The 22,570-nt window shown below is 38.1% G+C and overlaps 1 non-coding gene across 1 annotated transcript; it reads left to right on the forward strand.

Annotated features, from left to right (window-relative positions):
- The first annotated feature begins 4,993 nt into the window (after positions 1-4,993).
- On the forward strand, positions 4,994-5,100 carry LOC116273468. Its single transcript, XR_004181801.1, has one exon. It is a non-coding gene; the product is annotated as a U6 spliceosomal RNA (small nuclear RNA).
- The last annotated feature ends 17,470 nt before the right edge of the window (positions 5,101-22,570 follow it).

The raw sequence follows: 22,570 nt of genomic DNA on the forward strand, positions 1-22,570 counted from the left end.
CAGAAAACCAAACACCGCATGTTCTCACTCATAGGTGGGAACTGAACAATGAGATCACTTGGACTTGGGAAGGGGAACATCACACACCAGGGCCTATCAAGGGGAGGGGGGAGGGGGGAGGGGGGAGGGATTGCATTGGGAGTTATACCTGATGTAAATGACGAGTTGATGGGTGCAGCAAACCAACATGTCACAAGTATACATATGTAACAAACCTGCACGTTATGCACATGTACCCTACAACTTAAAGTATAATAATAAAAAAAAAAAAATTCATTGACGCATACAGGCTATCAGTATTGAACCATGAAGAAATACTTAACTTGAACAGACCATTAACAAGTTATAAGATGGAAGCCATTCTATAAAGTCCCTTAGCAAACAAATCTGGTTATCCTATGGCTTCACTGCTGAATTTAATTGTACCAAGCATTTAAGGAAGAACTAGTAGTAATCATACTGAAAATGTTCTGAAAAAATAGGAATACTTTCACCCTCAGTCTAAAAGGCCAGTGTAACCCCAATACCAAAAGTAGACAATGACTTATCTAGAAGACACAACAGGCCAATATCATTGATGAATACTGATGCAAAAATCTTCACCAAGATACTAGTGAAATGAATTCAGCAATATATTAAATTGATCAGTTATTATGACCCAGTGGGATTTATCCCATTGATGAAAGGATGGTTCAACATATGGAAAACAGTCAATATCATACATCATGTCACAGAATGAAGAAGAAAAAGTTATATAATCCTTTCAAATGAGTCTGAAAAAGCATTTGTTAAAATTCAAAATATCTTCATGTTTAAAAAACTTTCACAAATGTATATATGGAAAAAAACATACATCAGGATAATTAAAACTATATATGACAACCCACAGCTAGTATCATACTTAATGGGAAAAAACTGAAAGTCTTGCTAGAACAATCAGACAACAGAAAGGCATAAATGGCTTCCACAATGGAAAAGAAGAAGTCAAAGTATCCTTGTTTGTGGAAGATATAGCCTTATATTTGAAAAAACCTAAAGACCCCACAAGAAAACTATTAGAACTGAAGCAATTTCAGTAAAGTTGCAGGATACAAAATCAACATAAAAAATTAGTAGCATTTCTATATGCCAATAGTGAACAAAGTGAGAAAGAAACAAAAAGTAATCTAATTTAGACTCACCTAAAATTAAATACCTAGGAATTAACTTAATCAAATAAGTGAAAGATCTCTATCATAAAAACTATTAAAAAACTGATGAAAATAATTTAAAAGGACACTCAAAGATGGAAATATATTTTATCTTTATGTTTTGGAATAATATTGTTAAAATGTCCATCTACCGAAAGCAATCTACAGATGCAATGCAATCCCTATGAAAATATCAATGACATTCTTCAGGGAAATATAATAGCAGCAACAATCCTGAAGCTTCCATGGAATCACAAAAGTCCCAGAATGGTCAAAGCTATCCTGAGCACATACACACAAAAAAAAGCAAAACTGGAGGAATCTCATTACCTGATTTCAAACTAGACTACAGAGCTCCAGTAACCAAAACAACATGGAACTGGCATATAAATAGGTACACAGAATAATGGAACAGAAAAGAACCCAGAAACAAATCCATACACCTATAGTTAACTCATTTTCAAGAAAGTTGCCAAGAACATACATTGCAAAAAGACAGTCTTGCCATAAATGATGCTGGGAAAACTGAATATCTATGTGCAGAAGAATTAAAATAGACCCCTATCTCTCGACATATGTGAAAATGAAGCAAAATATTATTAGACCTGATAGTTGGTATATCAAATATCAAAATATTATTAGACCTGATATTTGATAGCATGACAGTGTGACTATAGTCAATAATTATGTAATTGTCCATTTAAAAATAACTAAAGGAGTACAATTGGGTTTTTTGCAACACAGAGGATAAGTATTTGAGGTGATGAATACCTCATTTAGCAGGAAGTGATTATTACTTATTTCATGCCTGTATCAAAGCATCCTATGTACCGTATAAATATATACACCAATATTTATCCACACAACTTAAAAATTTAGAAAGAAGAAATAACATTATAAACATTTCCAAATCTGGGGAAATATATATGTAACTGAACAATCTCCTATTATGTTCAATCCAAACAAGACTACACCAATCATGTTACAATCATGCTATCAAAAATCAAATGCGAGAGAGAATCATGAAAGGAGGAATAGTTACAAAAATCACACAGAAAGAAATGTTAATATGCTGATTTCTGCACAGAAACCTTACAAGTCAGTAGAGTTGGATGATACATTCATGATACTGAAAGAAAACCTTGCCAACCAGGAATGATTTACCCCAAAATGCTGTTCTCCACAAGTGAAGAAGAGATAAAGACTTTCTGAGACCAGACATGGTGGCTCATACCTATAATCACAGCACTTTAGGAAGCTGAGGTGGGTGAATTGCTTGAGTGCAGAAATTCAAGCCCAGCCTTGGCAACATAACAAAACCCCTTCTTGACAAAAGGAAAACATGGAAAAATGTACTGCACATGGTGGAGCATGCTTGTAGTCCCAGCTATTCAGGATGCTGAGGTGGGAAGATCACCTGAGCCTGGGAGGTTAATGATGCAGTAAGCTGTGATTGCACCACTACACTCCAGCCTGGATGACAGAGGGAGACCTTGTCAAAAAAAAAAAAAAATATCTGAGACAAATGCCTAGTTAGGTCATTCCCACTATACCTGCCTTGTAGGAAATGCTAAAGGGAGTTCTTCAGGCTGAAAGAAACTACTGAGAAACTTTAAAGCATGAAAATGTAAAACTCATGAGTAAAAGTAAGTATATAATCAAATTCAGAATACTCTAATACTGCAATGGTCTGTGTAAATCACTTATATGTTTAGTATGAAGGTTAAAAAGACACAATTATTAGAAAAATAATAGCTACAGTTATTTGTAAGAGATCCACAATATAGATACAAATTGTAACATCAAAAAGAAAACGTGAGAGTAAAAGTGTAGTTTTGTATGCTAGTCAATTCAGTTGCCATTAGCTGAAAATGATCTGTCATAGTTATAAATTATTTTACATTTGCCTCATTGTAACTGCAAAGCAAGATCTATTGTAAGTACAAAAAGAGAGAAATTAAGGAATGAAAGCACTACTGCAGAAAATTATCTAATCACAAAGGAAAACAAGAGTACAGAAACAAAATAGCAAAAGATTTACAAAACAACCAGAAAATATTTAATAAAATGGTAGTAATACATCCTTATTATCAATAATTAACTTGAGTTTAAACGGATTAAATTCCTCAATCAAAAGATACACAGTGGCTGAATGGATTAAAGAAGAAAATAAGAATGCTGCCTACAACAAACTTTCTTCATCTTTAAGGATACACATGTACTGAAAGTGAAGGGATGGAAAAAGACTCCATGCAAATGAAAACAAAAAGAGATCAAAGATATATATATACTCACATCAAATAAAATAGACTTTAAGTAAAAAAGATTAAAAAGATACAAAATACATCATTATATAATGACATAATTCATATAATTCATCAAGAAAATATAAAAATTATAAATATGCATGCCCACAACATCAGAGAACCAAAATATGTAAAGCTGACATTAGTAGATCTAAAGGATGAAACAGGCTGCAATAAAATAATAGTAGGGGGATTCAATACCCCACTTTAAGAGATGGACAGATAGTAGCCAGGTGGAGTGGCTCACGCCTGTAATCCCAGCACTTTGAGAGGCCGGTGTGGGCAGATCAACTGAAGTCAGGAGTTCTAGACCAGCCTGGCCAACATGTAAAAACCCCATTTCTCCCAAAAATACACACACACACACACACACACACACACACACACACACACAAAATTAGCTAGGCATGGTGGCACACTCCTGTAGTCCCAGCTACTCAGGAGTCTGAAGCGCAAGAATTGCTTGAACCTGGGAGGCAGAGGTTGTGGTGAGCCAAGATCATGTCACTGCACTCCAGCTTAGGTGACAGAGTGAGACTCTGTCTCAAAAAACAAAACAAAACAAAACAAAGAAAGAAAAAGAAACAAAATGGATGGAGAAACCAAACAGAAAAATCAATACGTAGTCAGCACGCTTGAACTACTCTTTAGACTAAATGAATCTAACAGATATATGCAGAAAATTCTATCCAGTTGAAGAATAAAACACATTATTTTCAAATACACCTAAAACATTCTCCAGGATAAATTATATAGTAGTCCACAAAATAAGTCTTTTTTTTCTTTCTTTCTTTCTTTTTTATTTTATTTTATTTTTTTGAGATGGAGTCTGGCTCTGTCACCCAGGCTGGAGTGCAGTGGCATGATCAAGGCTCAGTGCAAGCTCTGCCTCCCGGGTTCACGCCATTCTCCTACCTCAGCCTCCGGAGTAGCTGGGACTACAGGCGCCCGCCACCACGCCTGGCTAATGTTTTGTATTTTTAGTAGAGATGGGGTTTCACTGTGTTAGCCAGGATGGTCTCCATCTCCTGACCTCATGATCCGCCCACCTCGGCCTCCCAAAGTGCTGGCATTACAGGTGTGAGCCAACGCGCCCGGCAACGGCAACGTGCTTCTGAACAACCGATGTATCAAGGTAGAAATTAAAAAAGAAACTTAAAAATATCTTGAGACGGCCGGGCGCGGTCGCTCACACCTGTAATCCCAGCACTTTGGGAGGCCAAGGCGGGCGGATCACGAGGTCAGAAGATTGAGACCATCCTGGCTAACACGGTGAAACACACGAAACACAGTGAAGACAAAGAAAACTTACAGGGCCATATACCAAAACTTTCGAAAGGTTGCAAAAGGTGTTCTAAGAGAATTTATAGCAATAAATTTCTGCATAAAAAGATAGCTTAAATAAACCAGCTAACATTACATGTGAAGGAACTAGAAACAGAAGAAAAAAACTACTCTCAAAGTTAGTAGAAGGAAGGAAATAAAGAATATAGCAGAGTGCTCACTTCAGCAGCACGTATACTAAAATTGAAAAGATACAGAGGACTTTAGCATGACCTCTGTGCAAGGATGACATGCAAATTTTTGAAGTGTTCCATATTTTAAAAAGAGAACAGAGCAGAAATAAATTAGAGGCTGGAAAAAAATAAAAAAGATTGTTGGGGGCCGCACCGGGGGTGGTGGGTGGAGAATGAAAGAACACACACAAAGACAAAGACACACAGAGAACATGGCGGCCGCACTCAGAGCCTCCGCCTCACTTTATTTATACTCCATAAACCTCACGTCAGCAGAAAGGAATGCAAGTACAAAGAAACAAACTTTCTTTTCCCATGTAACCTTCTACTCAGTACCTTGTTTCTATATTCTTTCTTATCTACTTTGTACAGAAGCCCTCCCGGGGAGTTCATTAAAAGTTCAGTTGGAGATGCTGTCCTTGAGCCCTATCTATTCTCAGCATACTACTGTTTTCCAAAGGCCCTACATTTTCCCCCCCTTTTAATTTTGGTTTTGCCTCCAATCCTAAAAAGGTAGCCCATATTTGTTCCTGTGCTCTTTTTGTTTTTGGTGGCGGCCAGGAGGGCAGCCGAGATCACCAAAGAAGTAGACCAAACCTTAAAGTGCCCAAAGCAATATACTTCCAGAATTGTAGAAATCCATGTTTTATCACAGGTCCATGGGTTAAAAGGCAGCAGGGGCCTTGCCCCAGCTCCTGCAAGGTTACAGTTCAGACAGCACGTATGGTATTTGTCCAGAGTGGCGGAAATGTTCTGAGTGAATGCTTGGATATGACTAATATTTTATGGCCAGTGTAATTTTCGGATTACAGTCCAATTTTGAGAGATGTTAAAAGGCACAGAGGCGTTACACAAAATTGAGTGGAATTCCAATCCACATTAATGTTACCCGAGTACTGAGTACAGTGAGCTGATCTCAAGCCATGTCAATGCTTGCTCCATGTTAATCCAATCTTTCCAACTTAGAGTCGAGAATCAATGTTTCATTTATTGGAAATACATAACAGTGAGATTGTTCATGCCATTTACTGCACAAATTCAGCATTTTGTATGCTTTGATGAAGAGCGAGCCTGCTACACCCGCAGTGGAGGCAATGGCGTAAGACTCATCACGAGAGCAATTATAAGTCAAAGGAGCCACAGTATAGGAGTTCACTGAAGAAGTCAAATATAAGTTTCAGAAGTGATGCCCCACACACAGTCCACGTAAGATTAACGGGATGGCCTAAATTTCCTCCCCGAGCCCTGAGGATATAAATATCACCGGCAAAGTTGTGCCTGCAAGGAATGATTGAGGCAGGCAAGAAAATGTACACGTATTTGTACAATTAGCAATTTCGTCATTATTATCCCGTATCCGATTCACGTGTATGGGGTGAGACTTCTGGACACAAGCAATAATATATCAAAGGGTATTCCGATATAACTGAATATAGAGAAAAGGAATTGGTTGGAGTTAGAAAGATTAAAGAGACATATTCCCCACAAAGAATTGCTAATGGCATCCTTATGGCTAACAACTTCAAAGATGACTCTATTACTTAGGCTCCTTCACACCATACCAAGGTTTCATTATTGTTAAGCGGCAATACTTTTTTATTTACCTCCGGTGCCATTTCAAGGTATGTGACTAAATTTTGTTTGAAAATCACCATGCACCTTCAATCAGTTATTTGCATCCATTGTATTCTAATAAAATCCGGGTTTTATTTCCCTGACATATGGTGCCACTCCAGCACCTCAATATTAGGAGAAACCTCTGGAATGGGACAAAGGTAAAGAACTAGAAATAGTTTCATTACTATATACAGTATGATTGTAATAACGGTATTAGCAGCCACATAGCTGCCAGTTACTTGGCGAGCAACCCAGGCTTCAGCCACGATTTTTGGAACAATGAGAACTATTTCCATGCATGTTAAGAGTTCTTCCACTCCAAATTAGGTATGTATTGTTTATAATTTCCGTTTCCCGTTCACTATATTGTCCTTGTCTATATAGGGGGACGGCATTCAAATGGTAGTGTCATTGGTGAAACCTTAATTTCCACGCCTCTCCCAGACTCCCACAATCTAAAGGGTGGAAAGGGAATATAAGTGCAATATTCATACAAAGCCTCACTAAAGGAAATAAGTCCCCGGCGAGGCACATCAACAAAGGAAGAAATGCGTGCTGAATCCAGTTTTCTTTTTATGGGAGTTTCAATCATCTTAGGAAACCACTCGGAGTCCGCTCCCTGTAAGGACAGGCATAGCCCATCCCACAGGCAGGCATGAACATACACCTTCTTCATTGGGATACCCAAATCTTTAAAATTGTCAGCAGGGACTATCACGAGGGAGGGTGAGAAGATGGATTCTGACAAGCTGGGCACTTACAATTATCTCCATTGATTCAAAAAATAATTAAGGTAAAAGAACCTTCAAAATCAAAAATTAAAAGGTAGAAGGTTAACCTTCAAAATCTGGGTTTTTTTAGAGCTCCATTTCCCAACACTTTTTGTTTTAATAGTTGAGTTTTAAAGTTAAATTTGTGCACTCAATGGTAAACCGGTGAAGCTGTACCGGGATCCAGTGATATGTGGGATACTGTATTGCTGTAAGAAACTTGTAATTTAGAGAGACATAGGCAGGGGCATTATCAGTTTAAGTATAAAGGAATGCCCCATAATGGCAAAGATAAGCTAAGAGATGTGTAATAGCAGATCCAGCACCTCAGATAGCCATGGGTAGCCCATTAGAAATGAGAAAAGGTATCAATGGTATGATGAACATACTTTAATCGTCAAAAGAAGAGACCCTGTATAACATCCAGGTACTGCAAATTTGATTAACTTGAGTACCCTCTCAAGATTTAACTCAGGATGGAAGGATGGAATGCTCAAAGGCACAGAAAGGACATGAAACAAATAAGAGAGCGAGGCTTATTTCACGAGAGTTATATGAAACCGTCGTTGAAGGCCAAGAACTATTAGTGTGATGTAGAGCGTATTTCTTGTTCTACTTGCAGCCTGCAAGAGTGGCCAATTAAGAGTGAATCAATCTGAGTATTTCCATGAACTAATGGTCAGGCAGGTTGAGAATGAGAACGAGATGAGTGATGAATAAAGGAGCTCGACATTGGCTCAAAGTAGAAATAACAAGGAAAGAGTTTTTGAGAGAAAATGCTTACAAAAGAATTAAAAGTGGCCCATAGAAATAGAAGGAACATGGCAGCATATTGAAATTACTAACAATAGCCACAACCGAAGTGGTAGGGAAATCAAGTGGAATATGAGAATATAAACAGATTCTTCCTGTTGCACCGAGGGATAAGGATAACTGTAACTCAAGATTGATGAAGCTTCTTGCCAAGAATCCAAGTTGCAAGAAGATGATGATCTGACTATGAGTGGTGTGAGGAGATGATTAGGAAGGATCTCCCTCCCCAAAGTTATGCGACAGTGATGCAGATCCTTTTGATGATCAGTTCAGCTAAGCACGATATAAGCGTAAGCGTTTAGATGTTTTATTGGACAAAAAAGGGATCCATTCTAGCTGACCCGATTGGTGATAGATCATTCCTGTAGGAGAATGTAAAGTATGAGAATAAACAAAGGGAAAGGGAACATCAGGAAGGATATAGTATAAATGGGCAGGTTGCTCTTCCTGGCTGGGTTCTATAAAGCCAAAGGGAGTTAAATGACATGGAGAGCTGTCAAGTGACTGTCTCCTTCTAGAATGAAAAAAGATGTTGTAACTGAATAGAAAACGATTTTTTAGGATCTATGACCATTAATTTTTAACTTTGTCCGGATAAGGGCAGAGTTAGGAAGACCGGGCTGTAAGAGCTTTCCCACGTTTAGTATAAGAAACATTAATAGTTTTAAGACAAGACAAAGGCGGGGAATTCCATACCTGCAGAAATACGTGGCTTTTCCATAATTTCTTCCTGCAGCCATTTGTTTTGATTTACTCTTTTAGAGTCTAAATTTTCTTTAAATAATGGTCACTCATTTTCACCTAAATAGAATTAGGTGGCGTATGAGTTTAAAAGGTTATGGCCATTTTGAACATCCTTATTTTTGGCAGCTAAAGGGAAATAGGAATATTTAAAACAGCAGCAAATTATTGTGAAGATCTTGTTTAAAATTAGTATTGATAGGAACAATATAAAAATAAAAAAAAACACTTGACTTTGTTGACCTTTAGGACTGACACAGGTTAAAGGTTCTCGTCTTGATAAATCACAGAAGCGAGGTACCCAAGCCAGTGAGTATAGCTAAGAACTTGTCTTTTCCTATTATATAGGCCTCTAATTTAAACAAATAATAGACATATTCACCCACCGTATCGATTAACCCTTTAAAACTAATTTCATTAATGTACAATGAACATAAGGGCTTTTTTGATTAGAAACTAAAGTTTCCCAAAAACAGTTTTTCTGTGCTGACCCTCCCTTTGAGGGGAATACGTTCCCCTGCCTCTAGGCATATAAGTTAATGAGACTTGAACCATAATAAGGAATTTTATTAAGTAACGTCATGTGCTTGGCGAGGGCCACACACTCTAATAATAGCTAATTTGCCATACTCCTCTATTAGGAGACAAAGTATAAGGCTGAGTAATAACTAAATTAGCGGCCAGTGGCTCTGCTTAGTTGCCACATAAAGCTGAGAGCTGGGGTAAGGTGTGGGATCCTTGGAGGACTTGAATTTATTCCCTTGATGTTATGGAAGCCATTGCTCATAGGTATTGTATGCAGATTTAAGTCAATAACAAATATTTGTAAGCCAAATAAGGTGATTACAGGTACAGAAATTCAGTTCAAAGCTAGCTTGCGATAAGAGTATGCTTTGCCAAAGATGGTGGACCATAAAATACTCTCAACGGATTTTGGTTTCAAAACACAGTGATGCTATCAAGGTAAATGGATACTTAGAGTAGGATTGGATCTGATTGCTGAGATACAACTTTTACTTAGTTGTGAGAAGTTTTCTTTCCTCCGATTATTCAAGGAGGGTGACTACCATTTTTGTGCTATAGAGCAGTCCTAGAGGAAAGGTTAAGCATATGAGCTCTGGGGACAGAAAGTCATATTTTCAAAATGTAGCTATATATGACCTTGGATATATTTATAAAACTGTCTTAACTCTGTTTCCTGTCTGCAAGATGGTAATAATTATAAGATTTGTCAGTCTTAAAGGGATGTTAGGAAGAGACTAGAATGCAAGTAGAGATTTTTCACAGTAAATGCAGACACATAGTAAATTGCCAGTATACTATGGCTATTTAATACTGTTATTTATTGTTAATGTGCATCTGTTATTTTGGCTCTTTTAATGCATAACAAATTACCCAGAACCATAATCTCACATCCAGCTAGAGTCCACGCTGATCTTGTATTTTGAGGTCCTTTGGCTAGTTTAGTGATTTATTACAAGAAACCTAGTTAGTTTATTGCATTCTTTTCCTTTCTTATATTTCTCATTTGTAAAGACTGATAAACCAACTACACTTTCCAGACCTGGTGACACATAAATTGTTGGGGCCCCAAGCCTGTAGGTGGCTCCTATTCCCAGGAGGAGGAGACAGTAATTTCCACTTTTATCAGTTTGAAACGGCATTTATTTATCCAATGCTCGACCTTTACCTGAACATTTGTACACCTCTAAAGGCAGCTTTCTGCCTTGAGGGATAAAGTGTTCAATTTTTATGACATTCTTTTTTTTTTGAAGAATGTCTAGGTTTACCGCACTGAAAGCAAAACACCTTGTTTGTTATTTCCTTTTAAGGGTTTAGACAAGCTCCAGCAAATAATTTAAGGCGTTATAAATAAGCCCCTCAACACTAACTTTTAAGGATTTTAATATATTTATCTAAGTTGGCCCCATTGGCCTTTAATGAGATTCACAACAATTTTTGACAGTCAGCATAAGCATTTTAAAAGACAACGTTGTAACAAAATTTTTGAAGCGAATTCGGCACTACAATTTTCAGACAGCATCCACGAGACAGGCTACAGGAATCTGCATATTGTTCTTTTGTGCCCTGTAAAATCTTCACAGAGGAAAGGGAAGATTTTTCCTGTATCTACCTTATTTTAGGCCCTTAAAAACAAAGTCTTGGTAAGGGCAGCATCTTCTAGACCAGCCTGAGGCACTAAGGTAGCATATTGGCTGGTGCATGGTTGTTCCTCAGTGGCTCCTGGGGATCCACACATAACATTTTTCTAGCCTGTACATGCTTGTTCATTTTACCGGCTGTGCAATTGTAACCCGCAAGGAACTGATCAAGAAAAGCCTTCCCAAAGTCTTTAGTCTATAGAAATTATCCAAATTTTCTGATGAAAAAATATCAAAGACCAAAAGAGTTAGGGTTCACCGTTAAATAGCAGCTTTCATTTCTTTTAAAATTTAATTTATAGGTATTAAATTGGACATTATGCCACCATTTGAAAACTGAGCATTAAAGACAAAGAAGCTGAAATAATTGGAAACAGATCCAGCTCCTTAATTTTTTTTTTCGTCTTTTCCTTTTCTCCCTCCCAATGTGGGCAAGGCACTGAGAGAAAACTTTGCCAAACAAAGGTAAAGAGATAAGGAAGCCAAAGGGTTGGAGGCACTGGAAAATTCTCTTTTAATAACAGGGCAGAGGAAAAGAAACAGGAGAAAGCTCACAAAGGTGAATTAGAAGAGATGTATCTGTAATATTTGTTGAAGCATTTCCATAATACACACTGCATGTCAGAATTTCCCTTAGAAGAAGGAAGAGCTGGCTTTTCGCTTCTCCCCCTTTTTGCTACTGGCACAAATAGGCTCCATTTTCAGATTTATTTTTTATTTTATTTTATTTTTAAATCCTCAGATACCTTTCCTCCTGGCTCACATTTACACACTCCAGATCCAGGTACTCAGAGGCAACTCCTAATGTCACAGGTAGAGGAGTTACACAAGGTCCCACACACAATTTTAAGGGCATAATATCCCCTAACTGGAGGCTCTAAGCAGAGCTTTTACACCTGTAACTTCTTTTTTTCCAATTCCAGCTGCTTTGGTCTGATACAGAGAGCCAGTAACAATGTTATTCCAACTGTGGGCAGAGCAATCCTTCCAAAGTCTTTTCTTTCTTCTACTCCCGCCAGACAGCAGCAGCCTTGAAACAGCCATAAATATTCTGAGGCCAGAGAGATGGAATTCCCATAATGAAAGCTTAAGAAGGTTCCCTTTAACAATATCTGAGCCTTACCCGCTCCTAGGGGGTTCCCCTTCTTGTTCTCCCCTACTCACCCGTGCTGACCCTGCTCGGTGCGCTACTTGTTGGGGGCCGCACTGGGGGTGGTGGAGAATGAAGGAACACACACAAACAAAGACACACAGAGAACATGGCGGCCGCACTCAGAGCCTCCGCCTCACTTTATTTATACTCCATAAACCTCACGTCAGCAGAAAGAATGCAATGCAAAACAAACTTTCTTTTCCCACATGTAACCTTCTACTCAGTACCTTGTTTCTATATTCTTTCTTATCTACCCGCCTTCTTGGCGCCTACGGGAGTTCATTAAAAGTTCAGTTGGAGATACTGTCCTTGAGCCCTATCTATTCTCAGCATACTGTTTTCAAAGGCCCCTGCAAAGATGAATGAAATTAAGAGTTTGTTTTTTGAAAAGATAAACAAAATCAACAAACATTTAGCTAGACTAAGAAAAAATGAGAGAAGACTCAAATAAAATTAGAAAAGAAAGAGGAGACATTACAATGGATCCCACAGCAATACAAAGAATCATAAGAGAATGTTATGAATAATTTTACATCAACAAATTGAATAACCTAGAAGAAATGTGTAAATTCCTAGAAACATACAGCCTGCCAAGACTGAATCATGAAGAAAAAGAAAACCCAAATAGAGCAATAATGAGTAAGGGGATTGAATTGATTGTAGTTTCCCATTAATATAACTACCTTATATGAGGGTTTGGAGGTAGGGGTATAAGGGTATAAGCTTGGAGGTGAATGTAAAGATGATGGAATGGATGGAATAATTACATATGCATATAATCTCTGAGAGTGGCTCTTTCCCAGTTGAAGGGTTCTGCCATCCCACACTATCATCAAAATTTGAAACTCTCATCTTATATGGCAGAAATGTCATAAGTTTTGAAGAAAATAAAATGGGAGTGATTTGTTTTCTAGTGCTTTACTCTCTGGTGCTCTCCTTTTCTTAAGCTAAGGACTAAAAACAAGTTTGAACAAGAAGTCCCATTTCCTCTAGTAATAACTGTGAGAGGAATCTTTATTGAGCTTCGCCTCACAGATTCCTGCCTACCATGATTTGTTACATGGAGTGCAATACACTTTCCCATGCTTCAGAAAAGGCCTGCTGTTTATCTAAAAAGTAAAACATGAGGTGTTGGCTAACAGGGCAGCGGGGTTCTTGTGTTTGGGACTGGGTGAAGCCCTAGTAGAGGATGCTAAATAGAATGTCTTTGTGAGTGTCTAATAAGAACATGATTACATCTCACAGGATGCTAATATATGCAGGTTTCGGCTCCTAATAATCTGTCACAATAACCAAAGCAATAGGAATGCAAATATAATAGCAAATACCAACCAGTGTTGTAGTAGGACCCTGATCAAAATCTGACTCTTTGACTCTGTATAAGTGAATACAGAGCTTCGCTGGAGCTCCAGGGGAGAAGGAAGAAAATCCTGAGTTGTTTTAAACCAGAAATGACTGAGAAAACACTAAAATCAATTTATTGAACAGAAGTTGATTTTATTAAGTATTTAGTCCATGGCTGATATGAGTACTTTAAGTTGAGTTACATAAAAATACAAATGCTTTCTACTGAGGAATTTAAGGTTTAACCTTTCAGAAATTTATTGTTTAAGAAAATGTTCTAATTAACAGTATTGCTTTTGTTGCCAATCCTGTGTGCTGTCACACATATTTTTCCCTTTGTGCTAACTTAGCACAGTTATCATCCACTCATATTTTAGATAGACACTTTACATAGATTCTGGTTAAGGTCCCCAGATTAACTCCTACGAGCACCCAGTTGTACAAAGAAAATATAACTTTTTCATTTTCTGTGAAGTGGCCACATTTTATTTTAGAGTCCTAGTTTTCCTCTGGGGAAGATAAAGTGGGGAGAGTAACTGTGAATAATGGCTTCTCATCCTTTTCTCAGAAGTGCTCCTTAATGTTTCACTGGTCAATTCAAAGTTAAATTCCCTAGTTATAATCTGTTTTCCCCTTACTCTCTTCCAGAATTTTGTCTCAATATATGAGAAGGCTTATTATTATTTAAGGTTCTCAACATTTTTATGCATTTATTTAAATTGACAGATTAATTTTTATGTATTTGCTATGTGCAGCATGACATTTTAAGTATATATATATATACTGTAAAATGGTTAAATCCAGACAATCAACAAATGCCAAAGTTTTTATGGTGAGATACCTTAACATCCAATTCTTGTGTGTTTTTTAAAAATACAATATATCATCACCACTATAATGACCACGTTGCACAGTAGATCTCTTGAACTTATTTCTTTTATGTAACTATAGCTACGCATTCTTTGACCACCATCTCTCAAATTCCCACTGCCTGCTAAATACCCCTGCCTTTGGGAACCACCATTCTACTCTCAACTTTTTAAGATTCCACATATGAATAAGATCATGTAGTATTTTTCTTTCTGTATTTGGCTTAGTTGATTTAAAATAATGCCTTCCAGTTCATCCACATTGTCGCAAATATCAGGATTGCCATCTTCTTCATGGATGCATAGTATTCTATTGTGTTGTTTTAAAATTTGTGTTTCAGATTGTTCACTGTTGGAATATAGAAATGCTACTGATTTTTGTAAATTTTTTTTGTACCCTCTAACTTCACTGAAATTATCAGTCCTAATAGTTTTTTATTGAGTGTTCAGGTTTTTTTTCAAATATAAGATTACATCTTTTGCAAATAAGGAAAATATGACTCCTTTCCTTTCAATTTGGATAACTTTCATTTCATTCTCTTGTCTGATTTTCCAGCTTGAACTTTCAATACTGTGTTGAATAACAGTAAGTGCAAGTGAGCATCCTTATCATTCCAGATCGATCTTAAGAGGAAAGGCTTTCCAGTTTTTCCCATTCAGAATTAATACCAACTGGAGTCTATCATATATGCCTTTATTATATTTGAAATATACTGGCTTCTTTTTTTTTTAATTTATTTATTATTATTATACTTCTAAGTTGTAAGAATTGCATGTATAACATGCAGAGTTTGTTATATGCCATGTTCGATACGCACACCATCAACTCAAATCATTTACATCAGGTATAACTCCCAATGCAATCCCTCCCCCTCCCCTCCCTCCCCATGATAGGCCCCGGTGTGTGATGTTCCCCTTCCCTGAGTCAAAGTGATACTCGTTGTTCAGTTCCTAGTATATTCCTTCTATACCAAGTTTTTTAAAGGGTTTTTATTATAAAAGGGCATTTGATTTTATCATATGGTTTTTCAGCATCAATTAAAATGATCATATGGTTTTATCCTTCATTTGATATGATGTTTTACATTGATTTACATATGTTGAACCATTCTGACATCCTGTGAATAAATCCCTCTTGCTGGTGATAATCTAACTAATGTATTTTTGGATTCCACTTGCTCATATTTTGTTGAAGATTTTTACATCAGTATCATCAGTATTCATCGGTGATATTGGCCTGTAATTTCCTTTATTCCATGTGTCTTTGGTTTTTGTATCAGGATAACATTGGCTTATAGTTTGGAAGTATTCTCTCCTTCTCTATTTCTTGGAATGGTTTGATTAGAATTGGCATTAGTTTTTCTTATAATGTTTGGTAGATTTCAGCAGGTAAGTCATTTAGTCCTGGGCTTCTCTTTACTCAAAAACTTATTATTATGGCTTCGATCTTGTTACTTGTTATTGGTCTTTTCAGGTTTTGGATTTCTTTCTTGTTCAATCTAGGTAGGTTTTATGTGTATAGAAATTTGTCAATTTCTTCTGGGTTTTCAAATTTATTGGCTTATAGTTACTCATAGTAGCCACTAATGGTTTTTGAATTTCTGCAGTATCTGCTGTAATGTCTCCTTTTTCATTTCTGATTTTATTTACTTGGATCTTCTTTTTTTCTTTGTTAATCTATCTAAATATTTTTCAATTTTGTTTAGCTTTTTTAAAAAACAAACTTTTTGTTTCATTGATGTTTTGTATTTTTTCATTTAATTTTATTTCTGCTCTGATATTTATTACTTCTTTTCTTCTACTAACTTCGCATTTTCTAGTTCTTTAAGATGCATCACTAAATTGCTACTTTGAAGTTTTTCTTTTTTTGATGTTGCCACTTACAGCTATACATTTTCATCTTAGTCCAGCTTTTGCTATATCCCATATATTTTGGTATGTTTTGTTTCCATTATCATTTCCTTTAATAATTTTTTTTCATTTTTTTCTAAATTCCCCCATTGATACCCCAGTAATTCAGGAGCATATTGTTTAATTTTTATGGATTTTCATAGTTTTCAAAGTTGTTCTTGTTATTAATTTCTAGTTTTATTCTGTTGTGGTCAGAGAATATGCTTAATATTATTTCAATTTTTTAAATGTTTTAAGACTTGTTTTATAACCTAACACATGGTCTATCCTTGAGAATGATTAATGTGTTGAGATAAAGAATGTGTATTTTGTAGCCATTGCATGAAATATCTGTAAATAATTATTAGATCCATGTGTTCTATAGTTCAAATGAAGTCTGATATTTCTTTGTACATTTTTTGTCTGAAAGATCTGTCCAGTGCTGAAAGTGAGGCATTAAAGTCTCTAGCTATTATTGTATTATTGTATTGGACTCTATATTTCTCTTTAGCTCTAATTACATTTTGCTCGATTTTCACATATCTGGGTGCTTCAGTGTTGGGTGTGTTACCAGCGGTGGGTCTGCAACTGGCGGCATTTCCACAGCAATTCCAGCCCTTGTCTTCTTAGAAAAAAGAATTCAACTGAGAGATGGAGGCAAATTTTAAAGCAGAGGCAGGGTTTTGTTCAAAGAAGCAAAGTACATTTGGAAGATGGCCAAGAGGGGGAGTTCAGAGATCAAGTGCCATGCTCAGTCTGTGGCTTGGGATTTTTATATCCTGTCTTGGTTCCAGGTTTTCTTTTATCTTCCCTTGATTTATCCCTCCTGTGGGCTGAGATATTTCTTTGATGCATGCACAGTGATGTGCCATCACTTTCGAGGGGCCACATGTGCAGTGTGTTTACTGAGATTGTGCCCATGCTCACTTGGGGCATTTCTTTTACTGATTGAGTGCCCCCAGAGGAAGGCCATATACCAGTCAAACTCTGTCATTTTGCCCCCTACTGTGCATATTTAAGACCTTATCAAGGAATTGTGGTTTGCTGGCTCCAGATATCTCCTATCCTTTGGGAACTTCTCTACCTCTTAGTGCCAGTCGTGGCCACTTATCATTTCAGAGAAACAGTTTTATGATTGCCTAACCATCATCTGACGAGTGCCTACATTTCTGGGGCCCTCACTTATTATCCCAGAGGAAGAAGTTGTATAATCACCTGATTATCACCCAATGAGTGCCTGCCATTTTGGCAGGGCCCTCTTTCGCTCCGCTCATATCTGTATAACTACCTACTCTAATATTCTGCCTTCAAAAGTCTGAGACCCAATTCTTTGGGATAATGGGTGAAGGCCAGTCTTGTGTAACTGCTTCTTGCTGACAGAGGGGCAGTGTTTGGCTCATGGGTCTCAGACTCTTGCTAGCTGTCAGGGAAGGGTGGCTCCGTAGGCCAGCAACAGTGGTGCCCAACCAGGTTCAAGGAACACAGGTAGGGTTTTGCCTCTGTCATATTCCGCTGATGGACAATCCAGTGGTCCCCTATAGAAGGCTGACTCATGAGTATTGAGAGGACAGTATCCTTTAATTATCCTTCACTGATGATCTTCTGGAGCTTGACAGCTTGAATGCAAGAGGAGAAAAATTGGGTTATTACATTGAGAAGATATGGACCAAAAATAATAAAATAAAAAGATGGCCTAAAAAGGGAAAAGTCCAGAAAAACCATTTCAGGTTCCTTCTTAATTTCTCATAAATTGTTCTCATAAATGGGAGGCTTGATTTTTGAGTTGTCTGTTGCTGTCTTGCATTTTTCCTAATTGATTTACCCAGAAACAACATTTTTCATCTAGGGTTAAACAAATTCTTCCCTGTCCTGCCATTAACATATCTAGCTCTCGGCATTTCTGGAGGACTATGGCTGTGAAAGAGTCAATTTTTTCTTGCATGGTTGCTAAGGTTTTAGCCATGGCATCAATACTGTCGGTTATTTCTATTGAGAGTTGGCTATAGGTTAAGGAGGCATGTGTGATTCCAGCAATTTCTGTTCCTGTACTGGCTGTGATGTCGAGTCCCACAAGAAGGGGTATCAATTGGATAGCCTCCTCAACCTGGGCAAAATGGAATGCCCATAGATTGGTATTGGAAAGGAGTGATTTCCAGGAGATATGAAGATGTCCAGGGATACATATAGCATATAGTACAAGTTCCAGTTCATTCAGTGGGGAGGCATTGGTAAACTGAATGACCACCAATATGAAAGACTTCTCAGGTTTTAAGACAAATAGAGATGTCAAAACCAAATAAGGGGTGTAAAAATAGGTATAGAAAATCCTGAGGCTGCTGACATACTCAGATCGCTGGTGGATATGGTCATGCCTACCAAGATTGGGTGCATGAGGTGTGGCTCTGATTAGCTCCCTTGTTTCTATTCTCCCAAAAAAAGAGAATTTTGAGTTTGTTCCAATAGAACCCATTCTTCTGTAGCACTGAGATTGGCGATTTGCATACATGGGTGTAATCAGTAGGCTGGAACCACAAATTTTGAGTACTCAATGTGTTTGGGCATTCCTGGCAAAACTGAGTGGATTTATCTTGCAGTGTCCATCGAGGAAAGGTAATACTTGGAGGTTTGTGAAATACTGGTTGATGTTGGACCTGGCTGTGGGGATATGTTTGGTAGATCTGTTGGCTAGAGTCTGTGGTAATAGTGACATTATAGACTTTACTGGGAAGAGCACTTACATCCATTCCATTTTCCTTTTTGATTATAACACAAATAGGGGCTGTCCCCACTAACGCGATATTAGTAAAGAGGGGCTCAGTGCCAGGGAAATCTTGGACCTTTACTTTTGTAAGAAGCCTATTTGAAGACCTGATTATTCCTTTTAGATTACGATGCCATTGATCGAAAATGTGTAATTCTGCCTCTATGCTCATCCAATCTCTGGGCGACATAGGATAAGTTATCTTTGGTGTTTTAGCAGAAGAACTAGTGCATAACCAGCAGTTGTTGGAGTAAGGAAATTCTGTGCTTTGAAGCAACTGTTGTGCTTTTTCCAATTAAGAAAAATCAAGATGGTAGTGTGCTGCTACATGAGAATGAGCAGGAGTGGGTCCATTGTGCCATAATGAGATTGTGAAGAAGAGAAATTAGTAACAAATCAAGTTTTAAAGGGAATTTCCTGAAAGTAAGTTAAGGTGAAGAAACATTAGCAACAAAGTAGTTTCTGTTGGGACTTTGGGGGCATACAGGTTCGGGCTAAAATAAGGTGAATAAGTAATGCTATTGCAAACAGTATTCCTAATATTGGAATTTCATTACTTTGAGGTGAAAGGATCTGCAGAGGCATTGGTTATCTTTCCGTCTAAAGAGGAATTTCAGATCCTTCAATGGTTCACAGTGTATTCTGGAGCTGAAGTTGTTGGATTCAGTTTCAGTGCTTTAGGGCCTTTCCAAGACTTCACTTAGGTGTAGTGCATCCAGCTGCTAATCTCTGGTGCTTTAATGGCCGTGAGGGTAGAAATAGAAAATGCAACAGTAAAGGGTCTCTCTTTGACTGGAGTTAGTTGGGAATTTGGGGTTCTATTCTTCCAAGTTTTCAGGAGAACCAGTGAGTTTGGAGGATACAGAGGTGGAGATTTTTTCTCTTCTAATTTCGTGTTTGTTTGTAACCCATATTCCTGGAGGGCTTGATGGAAGTCTTCTAGAAGAGAGACATACTGGTTGATTTTAGCAGTTTGTTCATCTAGTAGTAAGTCAGAATACAGGAATGGCCTACCATATAAGACCTTGAAGGGGCTTAATTGCAAAGAGGTCTGAGAAGCAACACAAATATGAAGGAGAACTAAAGGTAAGAGGTCCACCCATGTATGCTGTTTCCCGACAGAGTTTATTGAGGATGTATTTGAGGGTTTAGCTCGTTCTTTCCATGTTCCCTGAAGATGGTGGTCTCCAGACAAAGTGAAGGTACCTTTTATGCCTAGGCAGTACTGACCTGGTGATTCACTTGGGAAATTAAGGATGGACCGTTGTCTATTTGCAGTGACCTAGGAAGCCCGAATTGGGGAATGAGGTCCCTTAGGAGGAATTAGCTTCCTCTTGTGTCTTTTCAGTCCTTGTGGGATAGGCCTCTACTCATCCTGTAAAGGTGTCTACACAGACCAAGAAGCCCTTATGCCTGCAGCATGTGGGTAACTGAGTATAGTACAACTGCGAGTCCTCCCCAGGGTATGTACTTGTCCTTTGGGTTGGACATGGGGGCTTCCCTCTTTGGGGATTATTTATGATGCACAAGTTGAAAGTTTGACAAACCTGTTGAATAGTTTTGTTTGTTCTCTTCCCACTTGGTATAGTTTGGATCTGTGTCTTAACCCATTATCATGTCAAATTGTTGGAGGTGAGGCCTGGTGGGAGGTGGTTGAATTATGGGGGTGGATCCTTCATGAATTGTTTAGCATCATCCCCTTGGTGGTGTTCTTGTGAAAGGTAGCTAGACTTTTTGTACAGCCTGTAGAAATATGAGACAATTAAACCTCTTTTCTTTATAAATTACCCAGTCTTAGGCATTTCTTCACAGCAATGCAAAAATGGAATAATACACTATTAAACATGAATTTACGCATTTGCCCTAGGTTGTCCTTTTCAACGTGGCAGGAATTGTGTGAACTCGTGATGAGCTTCTACCCTTGGGAGGCCCTTGGTAGGTGGAGAAGTTTCCCAAGTTTGTACCATTTATTGGTTTCTTTTTGATACCTACGTTGGGTGGTTCAATTTATTTCTTCCTGAGTGTATTGGAGAGGGGATAATTCAGTGGGGAGCAAAGGGAGCAAGGCCCCAGGTAAGTATCCTTTGAGACAGCTGCTTCTTTGGTTTGCAGTTGGTTATCCTATTTTCTTGTGCAGTTTCATTGGCGCCCCTCTGGTGTCTCTCACAGGACACTACTGCCACCTCCTGGGACAAGTGAACAGCATCTAGTAGATCTAAGATTTGGTATCTGTACTGCCCTGGTCAACGTGAAGAGTTCTGCTAGTTGTGCTGAGGTCCCCAGGGGACAGAGCTTTTATCTCTACGACTTGGTAAAGGGACACTATAAAGTACCCTGCATGTCTAGCTCTATTCCAGATAAAACTACTCCCATCTGAAAATCATATTTTGTCTGGATTGTCCAGAAGCTGACCCTGTAAGTCCTCCAAGCTGGCATAAATTTGGTTAAGTAATTCACAGCATAAATGTGCCAGGTTATTGTTTTCTGGTAGTGGAAGTAAGGCTGGCTGAGTTGAGGATGGAGCACCGCTAAACTGTTACTTGTGGGTTTTCTAGTAACAAGACCTGGTACTTCAACAGTTTGTTGTCAGTGAACCATTGTGGCCCTTTTATGTCCAATAAGGGGCCTGTTTGGTGGGATGGCAGGATCTGGATTAACTGTCCCACGGTGATTTTGAGGGCCTCCTTGTATAGGAGCCCTGCTGCACTCACTATCTTGAAGCAATGTGGTCACCCTCATGCAACTGGGTCTAGGTTCATTGAAAAGTTACCTACCGGAGATCTGATTAGCCCAATGGTTTGAATTAGGACTCCTAAGGCTACAACTTGTCTTTCAGTAACAAAAAGCTGAAACGGTTTGGTTAGCATGGGTGGTCTAAGGGCTTGTGAGAGGGCAGTTTTTAGCTGCCTAAAAGCTCGCTCCTAATATTTTCCCCAGAAAGGCGAGTTTCTATTAGTCATTTTTTAAGAGTCTGATATTAGGACTTAACAATTCTATCATACCCCAGTATCCAAAGTCTGCAATGTCCTGTGGTTCCAAGAAAGACCCGAAGTAGCTTTTGGGTGGTTGGGATAGGTATTTTAAGGATGACCTATATTCATTCTGGGGAGAGCTTAGGATCTCCACGGGTCAGGATTATCCCCAGGCATTGGACCTCTTGTCTTAGCAGTTGTGACTTGGACACTTGGACACCTCTTACCCTCTGGGCATTGAACTTCTTGTCTTAGTAGTTGTGACTTGGACACTTGGACACTTCATACCCTCTGCCTGCAAGGAAATTTAGTGTTTGAACTAGATGCTGGATTCCCAGCTCATTCATAGACTAATAGGCTAATAGATTATTTCTGTAACCTATTATGCAGATTAATAGGTTATTTATGTAATGTAGGAGAAAATCAGTCTATGCCACAAGGCCTGCATCTCTTAGATGAGTACTA

This window comes from Papio anubis, unplaced genomic scaffold, assembly GCF_008728515.1.
Source record: "Papio anubis isolate 15944 unplaced genomic scaffold, Panubis1.0 scaffold726, whole genome shotgun sequence".
Classification (NCBI taxonomy): domain Eukaryota; kingdom Metazoa; phylum Chordata; class Mammalia; order Primates; family Cercopithecidae; genus Papio; species Papio anubis.